General features: G+C 48.3%; 1 pseudogene; it reads right to left on the bottom strand.

Annotated features, from left to right (window-relative positions):
• Nucleotides 1–18153: 18153 nt before the first annotated feature.
• LOC132419507 (calmodulin-binding transcription activator 1 pseudogene) lies at nt 18154–18518 on the bottom strand (annotated as a pseudogene).
• Between the last annotated feature and the right edge of the window lie 1781 nt (nt 18519–20299).

Below are 20299 nucleotides of genomic sequence, written 5' to 3'. Positions count from 1 at the left end.
TGCCAGGGCGAGTGGAGAATTTGCCTTCTGGTCTGACCCACTCCGAAGTCCACAGCCACAGTTCTACACATTTCCCCCGAACAAGGCTGGCACCCAACGCTCCCCCAGGTACCGTGCAGCCTCCTGGCTAAACTGTCTGGGGGAGAGGGAAGAGATCCCCCGCTTAACCCAGAGTCCCACCAACCATGTTCCTGCCCTCTCCCCTCGCCCGCCCCAGCTGACCCTCTAGCTCGACTAGCCTTTCTGAGGTCAGGAAGCACCTTCCACCCCCAGGGAGCCCCCAGAGCAGCTGGAGGGAACAGTCCCACTGGGCCTGTGGAAGGAACGGAATGGGGTGGGGACTGACAGGTCCTGGCCATGTATAGGCCTCAGGTGGGAGGGGAAATGATCCTTCCAGGGGTCAGATGCTCTAGGCCTGTCCCCACCCTCCACAGCTGTCATGGAGACCTTGGCTGCAAAAGGGGAGGGAGCAGGCTGGTTCTCCCAGGTGTCTTGGCTAACTGATGCAACCCCAGAGTGCCCTGCGGGCCAGAAGCCAGAGGACCGGGTGTGTGGGAAGGCGGTGATTATCGCCCTCCGTTTCAGGGCTGGGTGTGGGGGCCGCCTGCCCAGGGAGCACGGCCTGGCCAAGAGGTAGGGGTGAGCCCCTACCTGTCCCAGGTGTATCCTGAGGCAGATGGGGCTGCCATGGGGAACAGGCCAAGTGGTGTCCCCACAGCCAGGACATGGCCACTGAGAGGCCCAGTGACTGCAACTCCCTTCCCTGGGCTCTGGTTAAAGCACTTTAATTAATCCTGAAGCCAATCTTTACACCCAGGCTGGGAGGAGGAAAGTGCACAGGGTTCCCATTTTACAGATCAGGAGACTGAGGCTCAGAGATTTGAGAAACGTGCCCATTTCCACGTGGCCTGGAAACAGTACAGTCAGGATTCACGTCCAGTCCCTCTGACCCCAAAGGCTTTGCCCTGGATCACTTAGAGCTTCCCTGCTGGCTGTGCCCAGCACCAGGGCTGGCAACTGAGCTATTCAGACACTCGCTGGATGAGGGGGTGAGCAGACAAGGGAGTGGACAAGTGGACAGAGGTAGGGATGAGTGAGGGGAGAAGTGCATCTACTTCCATGGCTACCGAGCAGTTGAGCAAGTGGACAGGTGGGCAAGGGGACTAGGACACAAACAGTAGGATGGCTAAGGGGCTCAGGAGGCAAAAGTAATTGTGGCTCCACCACATGGTCTCTGGAAGACAGGAAGGAACCTGGCTTATGAGAAGCTTGGTGGCCCATCTGGGTGCTGGTTGACCACGAAGAATACCCCCCGGGTCTCCCTCCCTAGACAGCAAGTCTCCAGAACAAGGGGCCCCAGGGCCCCTGCCCACCACATGCACGCACACTCCATGACCAAGTAACTGGCTGGGCTGGTCAGGCATCAACAGGCCATCGAGAGCGTGATTGCTTTAGAGGACCCTGGCCGGGTCTGTGAGCCCACCCCCGACACCTTCCATGAGGTCCCAAGGGAAAGCAACCGGACCAAGTCAAGGGCAATTCTGTGACCCGGAGGGCTCTCAGAGGAGCTCTCCCCCGCCCTCCCGCCAGCCAGCTCTCTGCGGGGGGGGCTGGCAGGTGGAGGCCCAAGTGTCTCTGGAGAGCAAGCGCAGGTACTGCTCACCTTGGGGACAGAGGAGGCCAGGAGACCCAGGGGCATGCCTGGCCAGGCCCAGCCCTCAGCCGTGAGTTGCTATGCCTCCACCGGCCAGGGGCAGGCGGGATGAGGGGGAAGACTTGAAGTCCAGGGAGGTAATGGGCGTGTGAAGGGGCGGGGCCAGGGTGCACAGAAAACTGCTCCACAACTTGGCTCCCTCCCCTGCGCCCGCAGCCCTGCGTGAGCCCCCTTCCCCAAGGAAGTCTTTAAGGGGACAGAGACCAGCACTGGCCTCCCTGGCCTTTCCACGTCGGGTCCTCCGGCTTGTTAGCCCCCTCTCCCCGCATGGGGACCTTCTGGAAACTACACTGCATCGGAAAATGCCGAAGAGGTCAGTGTGGACGCTGGAGCAGAGTCGGGGGCAGGGAACCGCCCGGCCTCAGCACCGGCCCTGAAGAGGAGGCGAGCGCCCCCTGGTGGCCTCTTGTGGCGCAGGCACGTAGAGCCACACTCCCCCGACAGGGCTCCTAGGAGGGCAGTCTGTAGCGCAGCCTCCTGGAGGCTCCAAGAGCGTCTTATAACTCACCCACAATTTCCTAAGGAAAAAAAAAAAGTGATGTGCCTTACATCAAAAGGTCATTGTGAGGACTGCACAACATGTGCAGCCCTCTCAGCATGACATTCTGCAAATAATAATGATGACACAGTGACCCTGGGGAGGTAGGTGTTTATTATTTCCAGTTTTCATGAAATGGAGGCTTGCCCAAAAGCGCTCAAATAGAGCCCGGATTTGAACCGAGGTGTGATGCCAGGCTTGCACTGTGGTTTAGGCACTCTAATCACTCAGATCTTAACAAGGGAGACTGTTTCCAGCCCAGGGGTAGTTTTTTCTCTCCTGTCTCCTGCTCTCGAGAGACTGCACTACTGGGGAGAAGACAGAGAAATGGATCTTCCTCTTCGCATGGTCAAAGGGTCAGTGTTAAATCTTCGCTTATCTTGTACTTTGCAAAGGACTTTCCCCTGTGTTATCTCATTTGTGCTTCACACCAGGCCTGTGAGGGACATGCAGCATGCAACTCCAAAGTGAGTGGTCCACATAACTTCCAGCCTTGCACCCACGTAAGCCCCACCTGGTAGCAAATCCAATACCCAAGATTTCTGTAAAAATCCACTCGCAGAAAATACTTGCAAAACATATCTGACAAGGGACCAGTATCCAGGATATAGAAAGAACGCATATAACTCAGCAGTAAAAAGAAAAATAACCCCATTTAAAGATAGACAAAAGATTTGAACAAACATGTCTCAAAAGAAGACATACGAATGGCCAATAAGCACAGCAAAGAAGATAAAACAACATCATTAGTCATCATCATTAGTCATCATTAGGAAGTGTAAAATAACACCTTATACACCCACCAGAACGGCGGAAATTGAAAAGCCTGACAAAACCAAATGCTAACTAGAATGTTAACGGGAACACTCATACATTGTTGGTAAATGTATAAAATGGTACAACCACTCCGGAAAAAAGATCTAGTGGTTTCTTATAAAACCAAACATACACCTCTTCCATGACCTAGTGATTCCACTTCTTAGGTACTTACCCAAGAGAAATGATGATATACATTCACAAAAAGACTTGTACGGGAATGTTTCTAGCAGCCTTATTCATAATAAGCAAAAACCCAGAAACAGGCTAGCGCGTATACAGACCGGGGCATACCTACACAACAGAATACCGCTCAGCAATAAACAGGGACAAATTACTGACACACACAACACAGGGGTGTATCGAAATCATTATACTGAGTGAAAAAAGTATTACACAAGATAACCTATCGTCTGATTCTATTTATTTGGAGTTCTAAAACTGGCAAAATAATCTGTGAAGGGAAAATAATCAGAACGGCAGTTGCCTCTAGGGGCTGGGGCAGGGATTGATTGGAAAGAGGCATGGGGGAAATTTCTAGGTGCTGGTAATGCTTTATACATTGATTGGAGTCTGGTTTCATTATTAGATGCATTCGTCGAAAATTCAAAGGGACGGTTATTATGAACATTTCATGTTATTTAAGTTTTACCTCAAAGGAAAAAAAACTATAAACAAATACTGAATCCTAGTTAACAACTTGCACGTGGAAACATTTAGGGGGAAGTAGGTCCCAACCCGTCTCTCCAGTCCTCTATCAACTTGCCCCACCAAACTGGTTACTCCCATGAGTTGTGGCTGAGAGCTGGGCTTCTCCAAAGCCAACAAGCAAACAAATTACCAGGAGGCCTTGATAAGATGCTCCTTCTACCAAAAAAAAAAAAAGATGCTCCTTCTGGGTGAGGAGGCCTGGGCTGGGGCCCAAGTCTGCATCTCTAACAAGCTCCAGGTGATGTTGAAGCTGGTCCTCGGACCACACTTTGAGTAGCAAGGACTTTGAATGTTACCTTCTGACAAAGATAATTCACCTATCAGGATGCACAAAATGGAGGTCGCCCCAGCGGCCTGGCCCACGTCACAAATCTAAACCTACATCAGGCCCCACTTACTGAAACACCTCACTGTCAAGGAAACCTAACACACACCAATGGCAATCCTCCAACTGAGCTGGAGCTAGCTTACCTGGCCCTAGAAAAGAGGACCCGCTGGCCTTACAAGGAAACCCCTGACCCCTTAGCCAATCCTGCCCTGTTTCCTCCTCGCCGCTTCTAATGCTCTGTGAAACTCTTGCCTCAAATCCCTCAGGAAGGGTGCTCCACCCTTTGTGAGGCCCTGTGCTCCCCCAACCCATGGATTGCTTTCCCTTAAATAAAGGACATTAAACTCACTACTAAACTGTGTTATTTTTGTCATCTAACACTTCCTGCCTCTTCTCCTTTGCTCCCACTCTTCCCCGCTCCAGCATGCATTGCCTTGCCCACCCCATGACTGGTCTTCTCAGTGCCCATCCATATCCTACCCTTCCCCACCCCTCCTCTTCCAGCAGATGACAAATAATAATGCTGATGATGATAAATGACAGCAACACCAATCATTTGTGATACTTACTAGGTGCTGGGACTGTGCTACACGCTTTACAAGCATTGTTTTGTGTTTAATCCTTTTAACAGCCCTACAAAGTTGATACTAATATTGTTCCCATTTTACAGATGAGGAAACTGAGGTATAGAGAGGTTATGTATTTGCCCAAGGTCACATAGTCTTGGCCATCTGGATGCTTCCTCTGGTTCCAATTACTGACAGCCTTATGGTAACAGCTGTTGTGTCTGCATGTGCACGCACTCACACACTTGTCTTCTCTTTCCACTGACATCACCCTGTCTCTGAGAGCAGGGACAGGGTACTTCCCCGTCTCTCTGCTCCCTCCCCAACCCCTCACCCCCCATCAGAGCCTTTGCCAAATCAGGGCTTCTTGTTCAAAGCAGGACATGACACAGTGCCCAAGCATGGCCCAGCCTCGTCTGTAGTGGGGCCCATAATGCCCCACCCTTCCTCCTACAGAAGTCTGGTGTGGGTGCCCCCCAGCTCGGAGCTCCTGGCTCCCCCACTGACCCCTATAGCCAGCTCTCTCCCCTGCTGAGTGGACCTCCCAGCCCATCCCCTCTGGTTCGGCTCATCTCTGCTCCCAGATCCTTCCAATCTTCTCTCCCATCCCAGGGTGTCCAGAGGCTAAACCGGTCAGCCTGGGCTCTCCTCCCCCTCACATCTAGAGGAGACCCCACCAAAGGCTCCTCTGCTACCATCCCAAACACTATCCCCTGCACCGCAGGCTCTGTGAGAGCAGGGACCAGGCCCATCTAGTCACAGCTGTGTCCCAGTGGCATTTAGTCACAGTAGGTGGATGGGGGAGGGGTCTCCCGAGCTAGGCCTGAAGTCTGAGCAGAGCTCAGGTGGGAGGTCACTACCTCCCCCACCCCCCAAGTAATCTTGCACTGCTCGGTGTCTCCACCACCCTCCAGCCTATACGGGAGGCATTTCCCACGCGGAGCCCTAACCGCTGTCCGCAGTTTCCAGCCCTCGCCAGCACCACCTCCCTCCTCCCGCATGGCCTTTGCTGGGTTTTCTCTTTCCCTCGAAGACCACTTCAGGAGGAGATTTTACTTTCCCAGACAAGCTTGGCGATGCAATTTCTCCTCCTAAGAGGTTAGACCAATCGCTCTTCCCAGAAGAAAATCCTCCGAGGTTTTCCTTGCGGTGGAGTAGGGGGTTTAAGAATTGTATGTTCAGGGCAACAGCGGGTTACTCTGTTCAGTTCAGTTCACAGCCGGGTGGCCAGTGGGGAGCACAAGCGCCACCTGCTGGCCCAAAGCAGAGTTCACGGCAAGGTCCTGGGGAGAGGCCCGCACAGCTACTCCACCGAGGGGCAACCCAGACCCGGCTCGGCCCTCCCTGATTGTTCTCATTTTAAAAGCCCCATCACAATAGTGATGTCTAAGTTATTGTCCCCCACATATATTAATTGTGTGATTTCCAGGGATGGAGAGATTTTAAAAGTACCAGACACAAACACATCAAGTTGTATACATTAAATATCTACAGGTTTTTTTTATCAACCAGACCTCAATGAAGCAGTTTTTTTTTTAAAGTACCAGACACGCTATATACATTAGGCAATAAAAATTATGTACTTCTATACACACACGTACAAACACACTGAGACATCTAACTGGTGATGATCTCTGCCACTTCTTGTACCAAATTAGACTAGGCAGCTTTTATCTTATTAGTTTGTCTCAAACTCATCTTCAAACAAATAGGCTCTCTCGAAAACATTAAGGTGGGAACATAAATTAGAAATAATTTTCAGTCTATCAAATGATCAGAGTACATACCTCTCAATGCATCAGAGCAGCGATCCTATTACTGGTAATGAACCCTACAGACACATCCATGATCACGGGTGCAAAGAAGAATGCACGGGGATTTCTTCTGCAGCCTCCTTAACACTGGGAACCACCAGGACGGCACTGGTTAAATAATAAATGATAGCACAGCCATGCGATGGAAAGCCGTAGAGCCATCGAAAAGAATGAGGGAGACCATACCTGCTGATACAGAACCATCTCCCAGGTCGTAATATTGAATGACAAAGCCCCAGGCTGAATATCCGGACTGTGGTGATGGTTGCATGACAACATGCATAGAAAAATTCTGGAAGAATATATAAGAAACTTAATAGTGGTTGCTTCTTGGGCAGGGGAAATTTTTATTATATTCCCTTTGTACAATATATGTATTTTTACTATGAGCATGTATGCTCTTTCAGTAAATTATTTGTTAGTTGCATTCATCATTCCATAGTTACCACAGCAGCATCTGACCCAAGAATTTAAATAGAATAAGAAATGATTTCAATTTTTTAATAACTTAAAGAGGGACTTCCCTGGTGGTCCAGTGGTTAAGACTCCGTGCTTCCAAGGCAGGGGGCTCGGATTTGATCCCTGGTCAGGGAACTAAGATCCCACATGCCGTGTGGTGCGGAGGCCAAAAGATTTTAAAAAAAGAAAAAAGATGAATAACTTAAAGAGAGAGATTTTTTTCCACCAAAGGCAGGTTTTATACACAGGCACTTACTTTCTCATAAATAGAATTTGAAGAAAACTCTTTTTTTCCAGTGTGATAAGACCCAGATTAAGCACATATACATACACAAACTCACATAGTTGGGGGCTGGGGGGGGGGTTCTGAATATTCTGAATTTTCAGAATAATATCTGCCTATTATAGAAATTTTTGAATAAAGAAAAATATAAAAAGAAGGAAATTACAATTACCTATAATCCTACCCTAATATGTTGGTGTATTTTCAGCCTATTCTTAAGTATACATATTTTCTGTTTTACAATGTCATAAACATACTACAGATAATTTTATGTCCCATTTTTTCCATCAATTCCCTTATCGTGAAAAATTTCCCATGTCCTTAAAACATTCTTCAAGAACATGCTTTTTATTTTTATTTTTTATAAGTTTTGCACTTCTTTTTTGGTTCTTTCTTTTTTTGTACATTTGTTTTGTTTTAATTTTGGGCTGCCTTGGGTCTTCGTTGCTGCACATGGGCTTTCTCTAGCTGCGGCAAGCGGGGCTACTCTTCATTGCGGTGCGTGGGCTTTTCATTGTCGTGGCTTCTCTTGTTGTGGAGCACAGGCTCTAGGCACGCAGGCTTTAGTAGTTGTGGCATGCGGGCTCAGTAGTTGTGGCTTGCAGGCTCTAGAGTTCAGGCTCAGTAGTTGTGGCGCACGGTCTTAGTTGCTCCGCGGCATGTGGGATCTTCCTGGACCAGGGCTCGAACCCATGTCCCCTGCATTGGCAGGCAGATTCTTAACCACTGCGCCACCAGGGAAGCCCAGAACATGCTTTTTAGTGAGTGTATGATGTTACATCCTATAGGGATTTTCTAATTTATTTAACCAATCTCACTTGTTGCACACTTTGACTGCTTCCAGAGTTTGCTTTATAACTAGTACTGCAGTGACCCTCAGGCTGACATATCTTTGCGCCCCTCCTGACAGCTTCCCTAGGATTGAATCTTAGAGGTGGAATGTCTAGAATATCAGAGGACACGTTCATCTCAGCACTCTGGAAACAGGTGGCCAAAGTCCCCTCCGCAAAGGTCATACCACGTGGGTGAGTGGGGTGGGAGAGGCTTGGCCCCTGGCTGCTTCTCCAGAGGAAGAGCAGTGGTAGCAGCACGGATTGGATGGCAGCTATGCACAGAGCACCGCACCAGACACTTGATACAGATGACTTCACTCCATTTCACAACAAAAGAGGTGTTGTTATTGTCTCTGTCTGACCCACTAGGAAACTGAGACTAAGATTCAGACACTAACCCAAGGTCAGTCTCCCCGTTTGCACCAAAACCAGGCCCAAACATCAGGTCCATCGAAGTCCAAAACCCACACTCCTCAATTAAAAAAAAAATGTTGGTAAATTTTCAAAGAAAACCATTTTTCTAGGTATCCATGTACCTGGGGCCACAGTTAGGGTTTCAGAGCAAATTGAGTAGGTCCATGAATTGGTCAGGTTTTGAAATGCAGATATAAATTCCACGCAGACAAAAAACAAACCAAACAAAACCACCGACCCTTTAGCCAAGATACTTGAAACGACAACAACGAAAACTTTTGGGAAACAAATTCTTGATTCATAACTGTCAGCCCTACCTTAAGGGTGTGGCAGGGCTTCCCTGGTGGCGCAGTGGTTGACAGTCCGCCTGCCGATGCAGGGGACACGGGTTCGTGCCCCGGTCCGGGAAGATCCCACATGCCGCGGAGTGGCTGGGCCCGTGAGCCACGGCCGCTGAGCCTGCGCGTTCGGAGCCTGTGCTCCGCAACGAAAGAGGCCAAAACAGTGAGAGGCCCGCGTACCGCAAAAAGCAAACAAGAGTGTGGCAAAGGGAAGTCAAGTCGTGAGTTGTGGATTGAAAAACCTTGGACAGAACAGAATGACGGTAGAGCCGAATCATGGCCTGTGTCTGGGTGAGCAACAGAGCCTCCCAAGTGCCTCAGTCAGGCCCTGGGGCGCAAGTGGTCAAGGCTGCAGCTCAAGCAGGGCTGAGCGAGCCTGTGGCCTGTTTCACTGGGTCCTAAACCCCTGCATGAAGTAGCCAGGAGAAATCAGACGGGCCTGTCAGCCTCCGAAAGATGGGAGAGCCACGTGGGCCAACATCCACGGCCCAGAGGCAGCAGCAGAGCCGGGACACAATATAAACCACTGTAGACCCTGATTTCCTGGGCCCCTTGGCACAGGGGCCTCTGGGCCGGACACCTGACCCCGAAGGGATATTAGAACCCAGTCAGCAGGCCATCGCTCCACTGTTTAGAGAAGCCCCACAGAGCCTGGGGATGGCAGGGAAGGCAGTTATCTTTGTCTCTCAGGCCAGCGCGGTCCGGTGGAAATATAACACGAGCCACATACGTGGCTTTAAAATTTTCCAGGAATAGCTTAAACAAGTAAAAAGAAACAGGTGAAACTAATTTTATCAAATAATTTTATCAAATTTTATCAACATATTTTATCAAACCCTGTATATCTAATAGTATCATTCCAGCATGTATTCAATATAAAAATTACTAAGATATTTTAATAACTTTATTCATATACTTTACATTCTTTTTTTTTTCATATTAAGTCTTTGAAATCCAGCATGTATATTACATGGACAGCACAACTCAACCTGGACTCATGACATCATTTCAAGCACTCACTGGACACGCAGGCTGGTGGCTACAAGACTGGACAGCTCAGGCCTCAGCCCTGGTCCCCTGTAGTCACCATCCCTGATGTGAACAGGCCCACAGTACCATCCCGCGCAGCCTGACCTCTCTCCACCCGCGCTCTCCTCACGGTGCTTTGTACCCGGGAGCCCCTTACAGCCTTTGTAACAAGGGAAAAGAAGCCACTAGGATTGGCCTGGGATCTAATCAGGCGCTTATGAGACAGTAATGCTATCAAATCACTCCCTAACTCTAGTTCCTCTTGGGGAACATGGGGAGCCCAATGGTTTCCCTGCTTCCTTCATGGGCCTGGGGTGGAGAGTATCCAGTCCCAACGCTTGCCAACCTCATGGCGAGGGCAGGGGTGGGCTCATTGGTCCTCATCCACAGCTCATTACACTTTTACCTCCCATCTTCTGAGAACCCTGTGTGCTCAGCTCTGCCCCAGGAACTGCAGAGGGGACCCGAGAGATAGAAAACAGCTTCCCTGGCCTCAGGAGGGCTGCTCAGCCTCCTGAATGTCAAGATGGACATTCAAGGCAGCCAGAAACCACATGCATGCCCCAGACCCCCAAGAACAAGCCCTGGAAGGGCAGCACACGTGCACAGTTTGGAACGGAGAGTGTAGAGGGTCAGAAATGACCTCTCCAGTGGGGGTACTCAGGCGGGGAGAGGTTATAGCACCCTTCGAATACTCCAGAGGCAGAGAAACCTCAGATGAGAATCAAAAAAGAACGACTACATTTCATCAATGCTAAGATGTACTTTTTTTTCATATTTTATTACCTCTGAAATCTGAGTGTATCTCACAATTGCTGGCAGGTCAATTTACCTGGCAGGTTTTTTCTTTCTCTCTTTCCTTCTCTCTTTTCTCTTTCTTTCCTTCATTTCTTTCTTTGATGCCTCTTAAAAATTTTTTATTGAGGTATAATTGACAAATAAAGTTGTAAGATATTTAAAGTGTACAATAAGCACACATACATTATGAAAGGATTCCCCTCGAAAGATGCTTCTTAAAATTGATGGCATGTTAGACTCAGTGAAATACGTTATTTACTGAGCCCTGAATACGTTGCAGGCACCATGTTGGTCAATTAGCATTCATTATCATACAACTTATTACAGATGAGGAAAGCGACTCAGAGAAGTTAAGTAACTTTCCCGAGGTCACACAGCTAGTAAGCAGCGAAGCAGGATTCACACTCAGGTTTGCTGGTCCCCAATGCCCCTGTGGTTCCCACCACATTGTCCCAGCCTCCCTCCTTCTAGATGAAACGAGGGGGTAAGGTCAAATCCAGGTTGTTATTTTTGTCTTGGATCTGTATGTCCTGGATGATTCTCCTGGGTAGGTTACTCCGTCAGCTCTACTTGGATCCTTACTATTCAGCTCCAAGCTCAGAAGCTTAGGAAGCCCTAGCTCATGGCTCACAACTCACCTGGCTCTGGGGCAGCAGCACAGACATCCCTGGCCTGTCTCCACCTCCCGTCCTCCCCAGCTCTAATTTTGGGTTTCCTGTTGCCTTCCTAGGCTCACTGGGTGCTTTCCTGGCCAAGCCTACCCCCTGCTCCTCCGCCCACCCCAGATTCTGGGGAAAGAGGCTAAAGGAACTCCACACGGTGGAAGTTTGGGGAAAGACACTGTTGCTGGTTGTCTCAACAGACTGAAACTGACAGGATGACCAGGCCAGGGCTCCCACTTTCAAAACAGCCCATGACAGAAGAGGCCACTGGGAAGGCCTGCCTGGGTTCCAGCCCTGGGGGAGCCAGTAGGATTGGAGGTCAAACCAGGGTGAAGCGAGGGGACAAGTCCCAAAGAGTCTGAGGGACCCCTCTCCTTTCTCCTCCTCTATGCTGCAGCCACCCACGCCCCCAAGGACCTGACATCACCCCCCAGGCCCACGCCCCACACCTCGGGCTCTGGCTTTGCCTGTGTGTTCAATTTCCCCCTGCCAGGCCCTGAAGTTTATGTGGACCCGAAGTCGATGCTTTGGGTCTCAAATCTTTGCTGGAAGACTGCTGCCTCTAGGCAGCCTTCAGCCCTCCCAGGCCCACCGGTCCCCTTCCCCTCGGCCAGAACACACCTCCCTGACTAGTTCTCACCTGTACCACCATGTGGCCTTGTTACTCTCCTTGGCTTGTGGACAAAAAAAGCTGCCTGCCATTTCAGTAAACAGGCTGCCCGCCACCAAGCCACCAGCCACTGCAGTTGCCCCCAGCAGGTGCACGCTGAGGGGAATTCGGGGGTCGGAGAGAAACAGGATACCGGCCCCAGATAGCTGAGGTGCATATCAAAGGAATGATTTCAGTAAGCCCAGACTCTTGCATCTTCCCCTACAGAGAAAATCTCTAACATCATTAACTTGAGGTGTCTGCTTTTGCGATTAGCAGTAATCTTTTGATGTCTGACTACATGTTTGTTTGTTTGTTTTTCAGCAAAAACTGTATATCCCATCTCCTCCCTTACCTGTTTGGAACAGTTCCTCAGAGCGAGCTATCTGAGAGGCTGCATTCCGGGCTATAGACCTCAGTAGGGTCCCCGAAAGAAACATAGCTCTCAACTTTTAGTTTGTGCATTTTTTTTTAGTCAACAGGCTCAACAGATATTTGTACCTACAATAGGTGGACACTCTCCTAAGTGCTGAGGTGACCACAGAGGGGACGCGGAGCAGAAGCAGACACGGTGGAGGGCTGCACGCGGCAGCAGCGCTGCCAGGGAGCGGGCTCACACCGCCGGAGAGCAGCAGTGGGACCTCCGCTCTACCCTACGGTCTCAGTTGGAACTCAGCCCTGCTGGGAGGATTTACTCCATGGAAATCAGCAAACCAGGACTTTTTTTCCCCCTAAACAGCAAGTTGTTAAAGATGGACTTAGCAGGCCACTGTGGGAGGAGAATGATGAGGGCCATGGGCCTAGGGTGAGCCACTGGTTTGGGTTCCCCCTAAAAACACACCCTGAGACAAGGATTTAGGAAGAAGTGGTTTATTCCAAAAGTGATCTCAGGGGACAACAGCAGTGAGGCAGGGAAGGGAAGGAACTTATTTAAGGGGGTATTACAAGGCATTTTGCCGACATGGGCAACCAGAGCTCAATCCTGGGGACCACACAGTGAGGAGAGAACTCAGTCCCCCACCCGCCATGATGAAGCTGGGGCGTTTATTCACCCCGGTGAGTGTTTGGTCGGCACTGACTCCCTGGCTCCTTGGACCCAGCCTACTCCTGCCTCCCGGAGACTATAATCCCCCAGGGCAGAGCCTCTGCTATTCCGTCTAAGGAGAGAGACTCCTTCAGGGAATCCATGAAATCAAAACTATTTCTATAACAACACTAAGACGTTAGCATTGTGCCTTCTCATTCTCTCATGGGTCTGCGGTAGAATTTTCTAGAGGCTACATGACATGTAATATTGCAGTAGATTGAAAGCAGAAGCAAATGTGAGTGTCCAGCTGTTCTTCTAAGCCAGACATTAAAGAGATTTGTAAAATTGTAGAAAAAAATACTGATCTTCTCACTACTAACGTTTTTTGTTTGGGAAGATAAAATTATTTTTCTTAAAAAGTATTTCATAAATATGACAAGATTTATATTCTTTGTTATTTTTAATCAATAAATTCTATTTAAAATTTTTCTTAGTTTTCAGTTATAATATGGTAAACACTGTTAAAAACAACAGAACAAGCCCAAAATGGAGTCACTTATGCTAAGCCACACTTCACCAAATTAAGACTTAAATACTTGGGACTTCCCTGGTGGCACAGTGGTTAAGAATCCGCCTGCCAATGCAGGGGACATGGGTTCGAGCCCTGGCCCGGGAAGATCTCACATGCCGCAGAGCAACTAAACCCGTGCGCCACAGCTACTGAGCCTGTGCTCTAGAGCCTGAGAGCCACAACTTCTGAGCCCACATGCTGCAACTACTGAAACCTGTGCACCTAGAGCCCGTGCTCCGCAACAAGCAAAGCCACCGCAATGAGAAGCCCACGCACCGCAACGAACAGTAGCCCCCACTCGCCGCAACTAGAGAAAGCCTGCGTGCAGCAACGAAGACCCAAAGCAACCAAAAATAAATAAACAAATTTATAAAAATTTTTTTAAAAGACTTAAATACTTAATTACTCTCCCAGAAATGGAATCTTAAACCAGTCAATAAGGAATCACCTCCGCACCACTAGGGAGGTGATGTGCCTGGTAGACCCCTGCCATCCCCTAGAGGAAAGTAACCTTGCTACAACCAATCCACTTTTTGCTAGTATAACTCCTTTGTCCTGCTCCCTTCTGCCTATAAAATGTTTCATCTTGTACAGCTCCTGATACATGGTCTGTTGCCCAATTCATGAATCATAAGATCTTTAAAATGTACTCAGTTGAATTTTGTTTAAACAGCATTGGTAGATATAACCCATACAAACAAACGCATTTGCGGGTTCACAATTCTTTAAGAGTGTAAACGAGCCCTGAGACCAAAAAGCTTGAGAACTGAGGAATTACTGTCTAATGGATAAAGTTCCAGTTGGGGGAAGATGAAAAAGTTCTTGGAGGTGGATGATGGTGATGGTTGTGCAATAATGCAAATGTACTTCATGCTACAGCACTTTACACTTACGCTTTAAGGCTTCCCTGGTGGTGCAGTGGTTAAGAATCCTCCTGCCAACGCAGGGGACACGGGTTCAAGCCCTGGTCAGGGAAGATCCCACATGCCGCGGAGCAACTAAGCCTGTGCGCCACAACGACTGAGCCTGTGCTCTACAGCCCGTGCTCCACAATGAGAGAAGCCACCGCAATGAGAAGCCCGTGCACCGCAATGAAGAGTCGCCCCCGCTCGCCACAACTAGAGAAAGCCTGTGCTCAGCAATAAAGATCCAACACAGCCAAAAATAAATAAAAATAAATTTATAAACTTACACTTTAACATAATTTAAATGGTAAATTTTGTTATGTGTATTGAACCACAATTAAGAGAAAAAAGGGGGGAAAAAGTCTGAGACTTGCTATAGGCTCAGCTCAAGGAACAAACTGCAAGTGTGTTGTGGTGACCATGCAGAGAAGGTTCTTTGGGGAGAATGAGGCCTGAAACTTCAAAAACTAGGAACATGCCAGATGATTGCTTCACGCATCATTATCTCCTCTTTCATCAACCCCATTTTATAGATGAGGAAACTGAGGCTCAGAGAGGTGGAAAGATTTGCCCAGGGTTAGTACCCTCGGGATTTGAGCCCAGGCAGGATGGTCTGACCCTACTGGATCCTCAGTCCCCCAGGTCACAGTCCACCTAGACCAGGAGCTCAGCTCCAACTGAGCAAGTCTTTGTCATGACAATATGTAACTTAACCCAAGGCAAACAGTCTCTATTTAAAAGGAAATACCCTGGGCTTCCCTGGTGGCGCAGTAGTTGAGAGTCCGCCTGTCGATGCAGGGGACACGGGTTCGGGCCCTGGTCCGGGAAGATCCCACATGCCGCGGAGCGGCTGGGCCCGTGAGCCATGGCCGCTGAGCCTGTGCGTCCGGAGCCTGTGCTCCGCAACGGGAGAGGCCACAACAGTGAGAGGCCCATGTACGCAAAAAAAAAAAAAAAAAAAAAAAGGAAATACCCCATTCCCACTACAAAGCTGTTTGCAAGATGCTTTGTCATTTTCCCAGATCTTTGAGCCTTATCTCAAGTGCTTAACAAAGTCTCAGCAGGGGACCAGATTGGTTGCAATACAAAAACCCCATCACCAAGTTCTGGGGACGGAAGCCAAGCACACAGGTCAACAGAAACACTATGGGTGCAGCTTCTGTTACTGAGTCCAAGCTCACCCTGCTCGTCTCACAACAGACCAATAAATCAGGAGACGAGGTGCTGAGGCAAGGAATAGCGACTTTATTCAGAAAGCCGGCAGACCGAGAAGATGGCGGACTAGTGTCCCCAGAAAAACATCTTCTTGGGGTCTGGATGCCAATGTCATAAGATAGAGAGGCAGAGGAGGTGAGGAAGTAAAGTAAAAATGCCATTAGTTTCTCCTGGCTTGACCAGCATAGGGAGGGGATATGTTAATTTTTCCTTTTCTGCAGCCATTCACAGGCGGGCAGGGTCAGATTGTCTCCCTGTGAGCTGAACAAAGGCACTTTAGTTTAACATTCAGGCAGGGGGGCAGGGTTCCCTGAGGCAGGCCATTATGTATGATTATAATAACATAAGCAAAAAAAGCAAAGTTTAAAGCCAAAGAAACAGATCCAACATGGAGTCAGATTTGCTCTTCCCTGTTACACGTGTACCTGCAGCTGTCAGCCCAGAGGAGCCAGCCAGGCTGCTGGGACTGTTAGCTGTTGATTCTACTTGAGAGGCAGCAAAAACTAAGAAATGTACACTCTCTACTGCAGCCGTGGTGTCTGTTCCATCTCCACTAGAGGAATGTGACCAGGGCCATGGGCCCAGGGAGACCACAGGGCTATGTGGCCAGGCTGAACTTGGTCCTCATCACTGTGCTTATAGATACTTTGATGAGATTTGAAAGGAAAGTTCATCACACAGTTAAAATCTGAGGCCCGTTATGAGACCATAGAACCTATGATAATTGAATTAAAATGCTAATTAATCCTGCAGTGATTTTGTGATGCCTTCATTTGTTAAATGTAAACTCTTAAAATGTGGGCAATTTTGTAACCCCAGTTTCTTTCAGTCTCCCTCTCTCCATCTCTCTCTCCACATATGTGTGGGGATGTGTTTATAAATACACACATAAGTATACACATATATACACACACATATATGTATATATGTTACACATTTATATATACGTCACAGCCTTCAGAATCTAGCTGACCCAAGGGGGTGGTCAGGAGAAGGGACAGTCCCAGGTGGCCCACCACCCCAGTGCCTTCTCCAGGCAGAATCCCAGCTTGCCAGCCTGGAACCCACAGACAGCAGGCCACACAATATACAAGAGCCTGCTAGAGGCCAGTGTTTCTGGTTTCCACCTAGGATTAGTCCTCTGGGGCTGCAAAGTGGGGTGTAAGCCCCCACTCTGCAGATGGGACCACCTCCCAGCCCAGCAAACAGAAACTACCAGGGCCTCTGAGCCCCTGCCTCTGGTCTAATGGAGAAAATTGCAAATAAATAGTGAAAACAGCGCCACATACAAGATTGTTTCACATAGGTTATCTCACTTCATCCCCCCAGGAACCCCACTGAGGTATTGTTGAAACTGTGCAACCCAGATTGGGACTTGAACCCACGGTCTTTTAACTGAGATCACACACCAGGTCTCAGGACTTAATGAAGCTCAGGTTCTTGATGTCTCGTCGCAGAAAGAATTCAGTGAGGGACAAAGTGGTAGGTAAGAAGTGGATTGATTTAGAGAGAAACACACTTGACAGACAGAGTGTAGACCATCTCAGAAGGCCAGAGTGGCAGCAGGGTGTGGGGTTGTCAGTTTTTATAGGGTGGGTAATTTCATAGGCTAATGAGCGGGAGGAGTATTCCAGCTATTTTGGGGAAGGGGCGGGGATTTCCAGAAATTGGGCCACCACCCACTTTTTGACCTTTATATACTTGGCCTTGGAACTGTCATGGCGCCTGTGGGTGTGTCATTTAGCTTGCTGATGTGTTACAATGAAGGTATACTGAGACTCAAGGTCTAGTGGAAGTCGACGCATCCTCCATCTTGGAACTATTTCGTTCTAATGGGTTTATGTCACTCTTTTCAAGGTTGTGCCCCACCCCCTTCCCTCCTGTTTCACTGTTACACCCACTGTAGAGAAGAGATCAGGAAATGGGAAATTGAGAGAAAGTGTCAGAGCCTGGATTTGAGTCCAGATCGGGCTCTAAAACCCTCACCCTTACCTCTGAACCCAGCTGCTGCTCCACGTGAAGAACTGTACAAGTGACCCCTATTTAGGTGGCCTGCAATATTTTCTATTTCTTTCTGTGGAAAAGGCAATTGATTTTTTTCAGTTATTATTTTATTTTATTTTATTTTTATTTTTAAAACTGAAATGAGGGCTTCCCTGGTGGCGCAGTGGCTGAGTGTCCGCCTGCCAATGCAGGGGACACGGGTTCATGCCCCGGTCTAGGAAGATCCCACATGCCACAGAGCGGCTGGGCCCGTGAGCCATGGCCGCTGAGCCTGAGCGTCCGGAGCTCCATGGCGGGAGAGGCCACAACAGTGAGAGGCTCGCGTACCGCAAAAAAAAAAAAAAAAAAAAAAAAAACTGAAATGAATTTTAATACAGAAAATGAAGACAGTGTTTTGCAAATTTATCACCACAGGGATATCTCTATTTGAGGAAATCAGCATGTTACACTTTGAGAGATGAAATGATACAGCTTGTACACCAAAATCAAAAAATGAAATGAAATTAAAAAATGAAATGGTTACCAAGGTAATGCAGGTCAGGGGATCAAAGGTGAAGGGTCACACATTATTAAAAAGAAATCCAAAAGGACGGCTGCATCATGAGCCCTCACTAGTGTTCCAACGGTTCCTCTCTTTGGGAAAACTTGAACATTTCAGCAGACATTCAAGCAGTTTTTTCGGTAAAAAGATTTTTACATGACTACTACTGCTGTTCCCATGGCCATTTTCTATAGGTGGCACGGTGTTGAGGACACAGTAGGTGCTGGTTCCGCACAATACACTTTGGGAAATGCTCTTCCGGCTTGTTTTCGGCAGCCGTTTCCCCTCCGGCCGCCACATCCTCCTCCTCCTCCTCACGACCGGGACCCCGAGCGCCCGGGTACCGCTGCTGCCGCCAGCCCGCCGACCCTGCTGCTGCTGCTGTGCACCCACTCAGTTATTATTTTTAAAAGAAACCTTTTCTAATGGAGAAGTTGGAAAAGTATAAATAGTTATAGTCAGCATGATACCAAAACCAAGCAGGACCCTAGGGGGCCCTCCCAGATACAAAAGCCTGGGCCCCCCTTTCTCATTTGCAGAAAAAGGCTTTGGTTTCCTAGACCTTACCTGAGTTCCAAAGAGCAGAATCAACCAGTACTAATTAGGGAAGTGAGGGAATGGAGAAATCAAGGAAAAACAGGCAAGAAACAACAGTGCAGAGATAAAATAGAGTCCTAGTTCCTCCTCAAGGGATGTACACAACAATCTAATACATATCTTTGGGTTGTTCTGCAGGAACTAAGGCCCCCACCCAGGAGAAGGACGGTAACTACATGCTGAGACCCCAGACTGACTGAAACCAGAAGGCTGATGACTGAGATTCCTGGAGCACTGCCCTGTTACCTCACCACCAACCAATCAGAAGAAAGTCACACACCTGCAGCCCTCACCCCAAATGTTGCCTTTAAAATCTCTTCCCTGGGGGAGGGGGGGGATGAATTGGGAGATTGGGATTGACATATATACACTATTGATACTATGCATAAAATAGATAACTAATGAGAACCTACTGTGTAGCACAGGGAACTCTACTCAGTGCTCTGTGGTGACCTAAATGAGAAGCAAATCCAAAAAAGAGGGGATGTATGTATACGTATAGCTGATTCACTTTGCTGTACAGTATAAAGTAACACAATATTATAAAGCAACTATACTCCAATAAAAATTAAAAAAAAAAAAACTCTTCCCTGAAAACCCTCAGGGAGTTTAGGTCTTTTGAACACAAGCCTCCCATTCTCCTTGCTTGACCCTTGCAATAAACATTTCTCTGCTCCAAACTCTGAGTTTTGGTTGTTTGGCCCCAGTGTGTGTGTTGGGCACACAAACTTGAGTTCGACAACAATACCACCACTCAGAAATAAACACTGAACATTTGGGGTATGTTTCCTGTATATAGTCATTCACTGATGTATAAGCTCAATGTTGGGATAGAATGTATTTGCTCTTGTTAAAAAATGGACTGAGCTATTACAAATTTTATGAGTTTATTTGAGGAAAAATTGATTCAAACTGGGCAGCATCTCATCTAGCAGAGAGAAAGGAGCTCTGAGGAGCTGTACAAAGTGAGAATTCTATAGGCAGAAGGGAGCAGGGACAAGGAAGTTAAACCAGACAAAAAAAGCAGATTGGCTATTGCAAGGCCTCTTTCCTTAAGGGGATGGCAGGGGTCTACCATGCAGATCACCTCCCTACTGCTGATCACGTGAGTCCTGATTGACTGGTTTAAAAGTCCATCTCTGGGAGAGGCCAAAACTATAATTAAGTCTAAGTTTGGTGACATGGGGCTTTGAAACAGGAGAGAAGGGGGCAGGGCACAACATTTAAAAGAATGACATAACCATAGGACATGACAAAAACTGGTTACAACTAACTAGATCCAAGATGGCGGAAGATTTGACTTCCAGTGAACCTTGAGCCTCACTGTACACTCACTGTAATACATTAGCTAAATGACACACCTGCCAGCGCCGTGACAGTTCTGAGGCCGACCGCCAAAGATCAAAAAGGCCGACCGCCAAAGATCAAAAAGGCCGACCACCAAAGATCAATTCCTGGATATCTCTGCCCCATTCCCCCAAATA

Source organism: Delphinus delphis, chromosome 2 (genome assembly GCF_949987515.2).
Source record: "Delphinus delphis chromosome 2, mDelDel1.2, whole genome shotgun sequence".
NCBI classification, from domain to species: Eukaryota; Metazoa; Chordata; class Mammalia; order Artiodactyla; family Delphinidae; genus Delphinus; species Delphinus delphis.
The sequence above is the reverse complement of the archived record's forward strand: the minus strand, read 5'-3'. Positions and strand labels throughout refer to the sequence as shown.